The sequence below is a fragment of the Humulus lupulus genome, chromosome 7, assembly GCF_963169125.1.
Source record: "Humulus lupulus chromosome 7, drHumLupu1.1, whole genome shotgun sequence".
NCBI lineage: Eukaryota > Viridiplantae > Streptophyta > Magnoliopsida > Rosales > Cannabaceae > Humulus > Humulus lupulus.
Window position 1 is genome coordinate 161,146,864 of NC_084799.1, and position 8,535 is coordinate 161,155,398.

The 8,535-nt window shown below is 34.8% G+C and overlaps 1 non-coding gene across 1 annotated transcript; it reads left to right on the forward strand.

The window, feature by feature from the left end:
- The first annotated feature begins 7,923 nt into the window (after positions 1-7,923).
- On the forward strand, positions 7,924-8,030 carry LOC133793266 (small nucleolar RNA R71). The gene has a single exon (XR_009874719.1). It is a non-coding gene; the product is annotated as a small nucleolar RNA R71 (small nucleolar RNA).
- The last annotated feature ends 505 nt before the right edge of the window (positions 8,031-8,535 follow it).

Sequence of the window (8,535 nt, forward strand, 5' to 3'; positions counted from 1 at the left end):
TCCACCAACTCTCGTGGCTATTACCAATGTTTAATTGGATGTTTATGAAATTAAAATAGAGTTTTTGGAGTTACATGAGTTGTTGGAACCGTTCAAAATGAAAATGGAAAATGGGTTTAACTGTCAGCCTCACTAGCCGCAACCAGAGCCATTCCTGGCCGCGGCCGCGAGCCTCTATTCCACAGGTTGCGGCTAGGAACACCAATGGCTGCGACCACAACCCATTTTTAGCACACATTTTTTTGCAATTTTCCAAACGGTTCTATACTCTTCCCACATGACTTTGTAACCTCCAAACACATTATGAGGGTTAAAATCATGTCTCTAATAGGTATATCACTTATGGCTTTGACAAATTCAAATCAAATGTGTAACATCAAATCTACACATTATTGGGTAATATTTCGGAGTTACAAATTTGTAACTGTTTTTGTAACCCAAAATATGTTACACATTTGGATATTCACATTATTTAAAAATGTAACTCTCATATATATTATCTTACAATATGTGATGCACTCTGTCACATTTATTTAATCTAAACATTATATTATAAATAATATAACAGGCATATGTGGTATGAAAGAGAAAAAAATTCTATAAACTTTTAAGGAGGTTCGGTTTCTCACAAATTACTAAGTTTACAAGTACAGACAAATCTAAAAGATAGACATGTGGAACAATATTTCCTTATTTAAGAAATTGATTGTTTTATGTGTTAGAATAGCTAATGTTATTCAATATTGCACTCATACTCACTATAGTTAATGCTTGTAGTATTTATCAAATCCTTCCAAGAATCATGTTATTGTTCATGAACTTTTGGAATCGGTTTTCTAAGTATAAATATTAAATCAATATAGTGTACATGAATATATGAACTAATTTCACTACAACCAAAAATGGAAAAACAACACAACAAAAAGGTCTTATGACTTCTTCCATAGTCAAAAAATTATTACTACCTCCATATGCCCTGTAATCTAGAAACAAAAAGCAAAGAGAAATGTGATTTGTAGTTCACGAAATGTGTAAGAAAATGAAATATTTGTGTTTTAGGACGTCTATATTGTGTATTGTTTTTTTACGTAACACAAAGCTTATTACACATGCAAGCCTACTCAGAATTAACGAATCTACATAATTAACCCTTAGTTTGTTAATAAGAAATTAAGCACAACACACAAATGACATTACTAGCCTTAATACAAAGTGTATGGGGGTAATTTCTTTGAAGTGATGTGGCATTGGACTATGAAGAGAAAATAATTATTTTGGAGAAATATTTAGTTAAAGAAATTAGAGTGTGATAGCTGAGATCTAAGCTCAAAATGATTAAATAGATTGATGAGCTCTAAGCTCAAGATGATTGAATAGATTGATGAGCTCTGAGCTCAGGATGATCGTGTAGACAGATGAGCTCTAAGCTCAAAATGATTAAATAGATTGATGAGCTCTGAGCACAAAATGATTTAATAGATTGATCAGCTCTGTGGTCAAGGATATTGAATAGATCGATGAACCCTGAGCTCGAGATGATTGAATAGATTGAAGAGCCTTGAGTTCAAAATGAATGCACGGGTCGATGAGCCTTGAGCTCAAAATAGATAGACCGAGGGAAGAGCACAGAGCTAAAGTTGAGCGAAACGATTAGTGAGCCTTGGAGCTCATGATGTGAAGGAGGGAAAAAGTAGGAAGAAGGTTGATGAAGCTAGACATGTGGACCAATCACGATAAGCTTTCTTAACCTTATTCTATGTCATTTTTCTATAAATAGAAGAAGAGAGGCCAATTTTGGGGACCTCAGACTTTAATTTGATTGAAGTTTTTATAGATTGTGAATTGAGAGGGAGAGCATTGCATTGACTTAAGCATCGGGGTGTCTTTTGTAGGTACTCCACATTTTGTTCTTCCACCTCAATTCAGTGAAAACACATTCATGCTGTTGATTTAGCCAACAAAGTGTGTGTCAATCAGATGAACTGCATCAGTAAATAATAGTATGTTGAATTCATGATCAAGCGAAATAAATAAAAATTTGGGGGAAGATTTTAAGCCAAACAATTGGCGTCGTCTGTGGGAAAAAAACAATAAATCTATGCAAATTGATGCAGAAAACAATCTCTTAAATTTTATATGATATTTTTTGTGTCTTTTGCAGATATTGAGTTGATGGTAACCAGTAAAGAAAAGAGAATGCCTTGATCAAAAACACAGCAAGAGGAAGATGCAAGCTAGTCACTACAGATTGATTACATGAAAGATTTGCATAAAGTGATGCAATACATGCAACAAATGAAAGAGCAAGGCAATGCTAGATTCCCTCTATCCAAAGAGCGATGGCAACAAGCAGAGGAAAGGCATCAAAAGTGAATGGAAGAAATGGCCACTCACCCAGAAAAGTTGGTGGCAGAGTTGGCGATGATGTGATGGGAGAAAGACATCCATCAAGGGCGAACGAAGAATACAATGATGGGACCAGGTGATGAGGCTTAGCTAGAAAATAACCTAGAACATCAGGAAGTGAAAGAGGATACACCTGAGATTTATGAAGAAGAAGCAGAAAAATCATCGCAAAGAGAAAAGGAGCAAAGTGTAACTCATACTGCGGAGAGGGTAGAAACACCTACCGCTCAATGGAAAGGAATTTGTAAGTCGCCTTTTACTGATATGGATATGGCTAAAGAGGCAATCAAAGGAATTCTTAAGTCACCTTTTACTGATTGGATCGTGAGTGAGTTAATGCCAAAAGATTTTGTGATGCCAAACTTCACTCAGTTTGATGGAAGTTCTGATCCGTCAAATCATATTCTGCAATTTCAACAAAAAATGACAATGGAGATTGAAAATGAGGTTATGAAGTGTAGAGCCTTTGCAACCACTTTAGTGGGACCAGTGTTGTTGCGAAATTTAAGCTACGCAAGTATATGTAATCACAATGTAGTAATATTCGGTAAATCTGATTATCATCCCACGAACTAAATTATCAATTACATATAATTAATTTCTAATCTCTATTTGGTTAACAAAAAGTTTATTATTTCTTTTTTAGAATTTAAAAGAACATAAACATAAACAAAAATAACAAAAGTTTAACACTGAAATTAAAGAAACAAAACAGAATTAATTCAATAAATAACGAATTAGGGAATTTAATCACCTCTTCTATCCACTCTACTATTTCATTAATGCTAGATTTCATAATCACTCTTCTTATTAAGATAACAAGTTTACACAAGTATTTTATAATCGGATTAAGATACATAAAATTTGACTTAGATATGAATTTTCTATATTTCTATGATAAACACACATATACGAAGCATTAAAATCAAAAACTCAAAAACTACATAATTATATTGATACTCTCGTTCAATATTGAAAACTATGTCCAATCATTTATAGCATGTTTAAATCTCACCTTTCAAATTTTGACTCAAACTGATATGGATTATGTAAAAGATAGCCATTCAATAACATATAATAAACACAATTTGAAAGGATCTTAAAGAAGAAGAAAGAAATATAAAATTTGCATTAAATCATAGTAATGTTTCAAGAGATTCAATTAAAAACCCTAGGAATAAAATTAGTTCATCATCATGTCAAAGAAATCCATAATACTAGAGTTGAACATAAAGAAAATTAAAGAAGAAGAAAAAGAACTATAGATTCAATCTCTGAAATTTCTCCATAAATGTTCTCCTTGCCTCCTCTGATGAAAAACTAGACTCAAAATCGCACTAAGTTCTCCTTTATAAAAAAACCTAATGAATTTTTATGAAAATACATTTTTACGCCACTCAAAATGCTTGTTTTCGACATTCATACGAACAATAGCGCAAGGGCGCTTGGGAAGCAATGATGGGGCACTTGGAAAATCACAAAAATATGCTCTGTGGAACTCTTAAGCGTGGGGAGCTTGACTGTTGTGTAGGGGTGCTTGGGAATATTTGATATAGCACAGGAGTGCTTGGGAAGCAGCGTTGGTGTGCTTCTTCCTGGGCTAAATCCATTCTCTGTAATTTCATATCGCAGGGGCTTTAACAACTAGATTTAATCTTCAATAAATGTCCAACAATTTCTCTAAGAATTCCAACACAACCCGTCAACAAACCTTAAGGCCACAATCACCTCAAAATGAGCAAATTCAACATTCTTTTGAACGATTTTCTTCTTGTTTTACTCAATCTCATATGTAAGACTAATAAAACCTAAAACAAAAAGAAACTAGTGTAATTTTGTACAAAACAAACTTAACTACCTCAAAATTTCCCTAAAACAAACACAATAAAACAAGTCAAAAAACCACTTATCAAACTCCCCCAAACTAAACATTTACTCACTCTTGAGTAAAGAAGAACTAAACATTACTCAAAAGATAAGACAAACAAACAACGATGAATCAAGTTAACAATAACAACTCAAGCCTCAAAATTATAAATGCCAAGTTCATATAGCTTTCAGAGACTCAACCATAAATGCAATCCAGACTTTCAACCACAATATTTCCCCAACTTACTCAAGTCCAAACAAAGAAAAGTTCTCCTAACCATGATGAATAATAACTTGCATTTGAATTACTATATACACACTAAATTCTTATCACACAAACACTTTCTTAATCCCATATGCTTGCATTACTTACTACTCTCCACTAATGTTACATGCTCAAGAATCAAGAGGACATTTAAAGCTTATAATGAACAGCTTAGGTAAAGGTAGATGAAATGTCATTTTAGGCTCAAAATTACCATATGCATACGAACCAAACACACCTATCTTATAATAAACTTACAAACCCAAAAAATTCCCAACTTCCCCATTCTTTCTTGTTTTGAGAGAAAATTCATACACGTAATTTTATAATTTTTTTTTTCTATTGTTTTGTTTCTTCATAATGATACTACATTCCCCCAAACTTATTTCTTTGTATTTTCAATTGGAGTGTAGTTCATTTTCCATATCTTTTCTTATTTTTCTATTGACAACCCTCTCAAATACATACCCCATTACAAACCAATCCCCCAAATCATTGCAATATGTTTATGGTACATTTAAAGGAAAGATAATTTTTAAGGGTTCAAATAGGCTCAACATTGGTGTAAAACAATAAAAGGAATATGATTAAGCTTAAAATGGGTAACAAGGGCTTAATTAATAGAGATTGGCTTGAAAGGCTCAAATGTTCCAAATAAAATTTCCCAAATCATCTTCTTAAGCATGCATCATCTAGGGTTTTGTCTCAAATAGCAAGCAAGCAAGTTCTAAGATATTTGTACAACGTGTCACAAACAAAATTCAGCTAGCATAACTGCTTTTCAACTACAAGGAATTTATTCACAAATCATGATTAAGCTCTCAAATTATTATAAGGACCTATGTAAACCAAGAAAGTATTCCAATCAAGCACACATATTTAAATGACTTTTATTTCCATCCAACTATACAAACAATTCATTCAATTATTCTCATCGACTTATCATTGTCAACTTGATTCACCATACATGACACTCTAAACATCCTAAGCAGAACAACACAATAAAGAAAAGAGTTAATAATATACAAGACACAACTAAAACAAAAGCACGAAGACAAATAACGCAATATATAAAAAACTAAAGTAAATCTCATTCCCAATCTTAATATGAATATTGTCCACAATGTTCAAAATTAAAATCCAGGGAAGAAAAATTACCTAGAAGCAAATGCGCATCAAAAGGGTAGTGGCGACAGAGGTGGCTGAGACTGGAATAGGGAGAAAGGGGAGTGAGGATGAAAATGCTTTAGAAGCTGTGAAAAAATTGGCCCCAATTCCCTTTTTTAATCATCTTGGCCCGAAGTAGGGCATGGGCTCTTCCTACGCAGCGCCTAGGCGCTTTCCCCTTGAGCAAAATTCTTCTATTTTTTATGTTTATTTTTTTTACGTTTTTCACGGTTTCAAAATTGAAGAAAAATTATAGAATAATGATCAAACCTAAAAACTAAGAAAAGAAAACAAAAACAACAAAAAAAAAGTTCCCAAGAATTCAAGTTGTTCAAAAATAAAAATAAAAAACTAAAGCAAAATTCAAAGTAACCATTAGGATATCTCCCAAATGCGTTGTCGTTAATGTCATTTAGCCGAACGTAGACCTTCTTATTAAATTCAACTTGGATCCAAGCCACCTTTAAAGTCCTTGAGAGCCATATTGTCATGAGAAAACGCTCATTTCTTGATATTGCAAATTGGTGTGACTTTCCACCGCTCATGTAACAATTGAGGTTTCCCACTAACGAACATTTTCAAACGATGACGCAATGTTCGACTACCAACTTGAGAAGTGGACTTTCTCTTGGTAACTTCAACTTTACTACCACCTCCTGTTAGCACATCAACTCTACAACAAGTTGGAATTTCAGTTGCTGCAAAAGCATTAAATGCTACCTCATCTTGTTGCAAGCACAACTTCAACTCCCCTTTTTTGTACATCAATTAGAGCTCTTCCTGTAACTAAAAATGGCCTCCCAAGAATAGTTGGAATAAAGTCCCTAGGAAAGATGAATTTGTCCACTTTCACCAATACATCATCAATCACTCCCCGATGATGTTTAACTTAATGATCCGCCATTTGTAGGGCACGGTAATAGGGCAAGCTTCTCCCAATTTCAACGAGCAGAAGATTGATAGAGGCATTAGATTGACAGTAGCCCCTAAATCACATAAAGCCTTTGTCACCACTGAACCCCCTATAGAGCATGGAACAGTGAAACTACCATGATCTTTAAGCTTTGGCGATAATTTCTTTTGCAATATTGCACTTCACTTTTCAGTAAGTGCAATTGTCTTGTAATGCTCCAACTTCCTTTTCTTTGATAAAATTTCCTTTAAGAATTTAAGGTAAGATGGCATCTGCTCAAGTGCTGTGCAAATTGGAATATTTCTGTGAAGCTTCCGAAAAACTTCTAAAAATTTAGCAAACTGCTTGTCAGGATTATTTTTCTAGAGCCTCTGTGGAAATAGAATTTTTATGTGGTGCTCAAAACTCACTGGCGACGTGTTCTTCTCAAGGTTCTCAATAACCTTTTCTTCTACCTTATCCTCTTTCTCAGAATCCATTTTTGGTGAAAGAACAAACTTTTCAACTAACTCTTCCAACTCCTTACCGCTCCTCAAGGAGATCGCATTGCACTGCTCCTTAGGATTCACCTCAATATTACTTGGAAAAATTTCCTTGAGGTCTACTTTGTAACAAATTTTCTAATTGACCTACTTGCATTTCAAGATTTCTGATGGATGACTGAGTTTTAGTCATAAACTGAGCTTGGGAGTTGTTCAAGGTCAACAATGCAGCTTGTAACTCATTTGGCTTCTCTTCAGGAACTTGTGGCCTAGGTGGTGGCGCTAGAGGTTGAGGCACGGTCTGATGAGATTGAGGTTGGAATTGAGGTTGTTGGCCCTGATTATTTCTCCATAAAAAATTAGGGTGATTTCTCCACCCTGGATTAAATGAATTGGAGAAAAGATTGATGGCTTGCCTATTAAAATTACTCATTATGTTGACTTGCTCCATAGGGATGGTGTTACTGAACTTTTTTGTCATACACTACTAAAATTGGTGAGGACCACCACAAATTTCACACCCTGTCTGTAACTGAATGGCATTGGCTGATATTGTATTCTGCTGTAATTTCTTAGTCAATGTCGCAACTTGGGCAATCAAAGTAGTGATTACATCTAATTCATGAACCCCAACTACCTTTCTGTTACGAGTTGTACGCTCATCAGACCATTGATGGTTGTTTGTAGCCATATCATCCAATAACTCATATACCTCGTGAGTAATTTTACTCATAAATGTCCCTCTAGCTGTGACATCAATTATGGTGTGAGTAGTATCGCCCAATCAATTGTAAAATTTGTGGAGCAACATCCACTTTTCAATGTCGTGATGAAGACACTTTCTAAACAGTTTCTTGAACCTCTCCCAAGAGTCATATAAGGATTCTTCGCCATTCTGAAGGAAATTGTTTATCTCACCCCTTAATATTGCAACTTTGGCTGGAGGAAAGAACTTAGCAAGGAATTTCTAAGCTAGCTTTTCCCATGTGTTGATGGAATTGGATTGAAGGGAGTTAAACCATCTTTTGTCCCTGTCTCGCAACGAGAATGGGAATAACCTTAGGTGAATGGCGTTGTCACTTACTCCATTGTATTTGAAAGTAGCACATAGCACCAAAAAATTAGCTAAGTGCATATTAGGATCTTTCGTGGGGAGTTCGCCAAATTGCACTCTGAACTAGACCATTTGGAGGATCGCTGGCTTTATTTCAAAATTATTATCTGTAATAGCCGGTGCCCTTATTCATGTTTATATTCCTGTGATGGTAGGAAGTACATAATCTCTGAGTGTACATGCATCTTGGCCTTGACCTTAAGCGGTAGCAGCATTATTAACATTAGCAGCAGCAACATTACCCCCACTATCACCCATATTGTTCTCTACTTTCTTTGTTCTTCGGTTCCGCTTGCCAGTTCTCTCCATCTCTGGATTT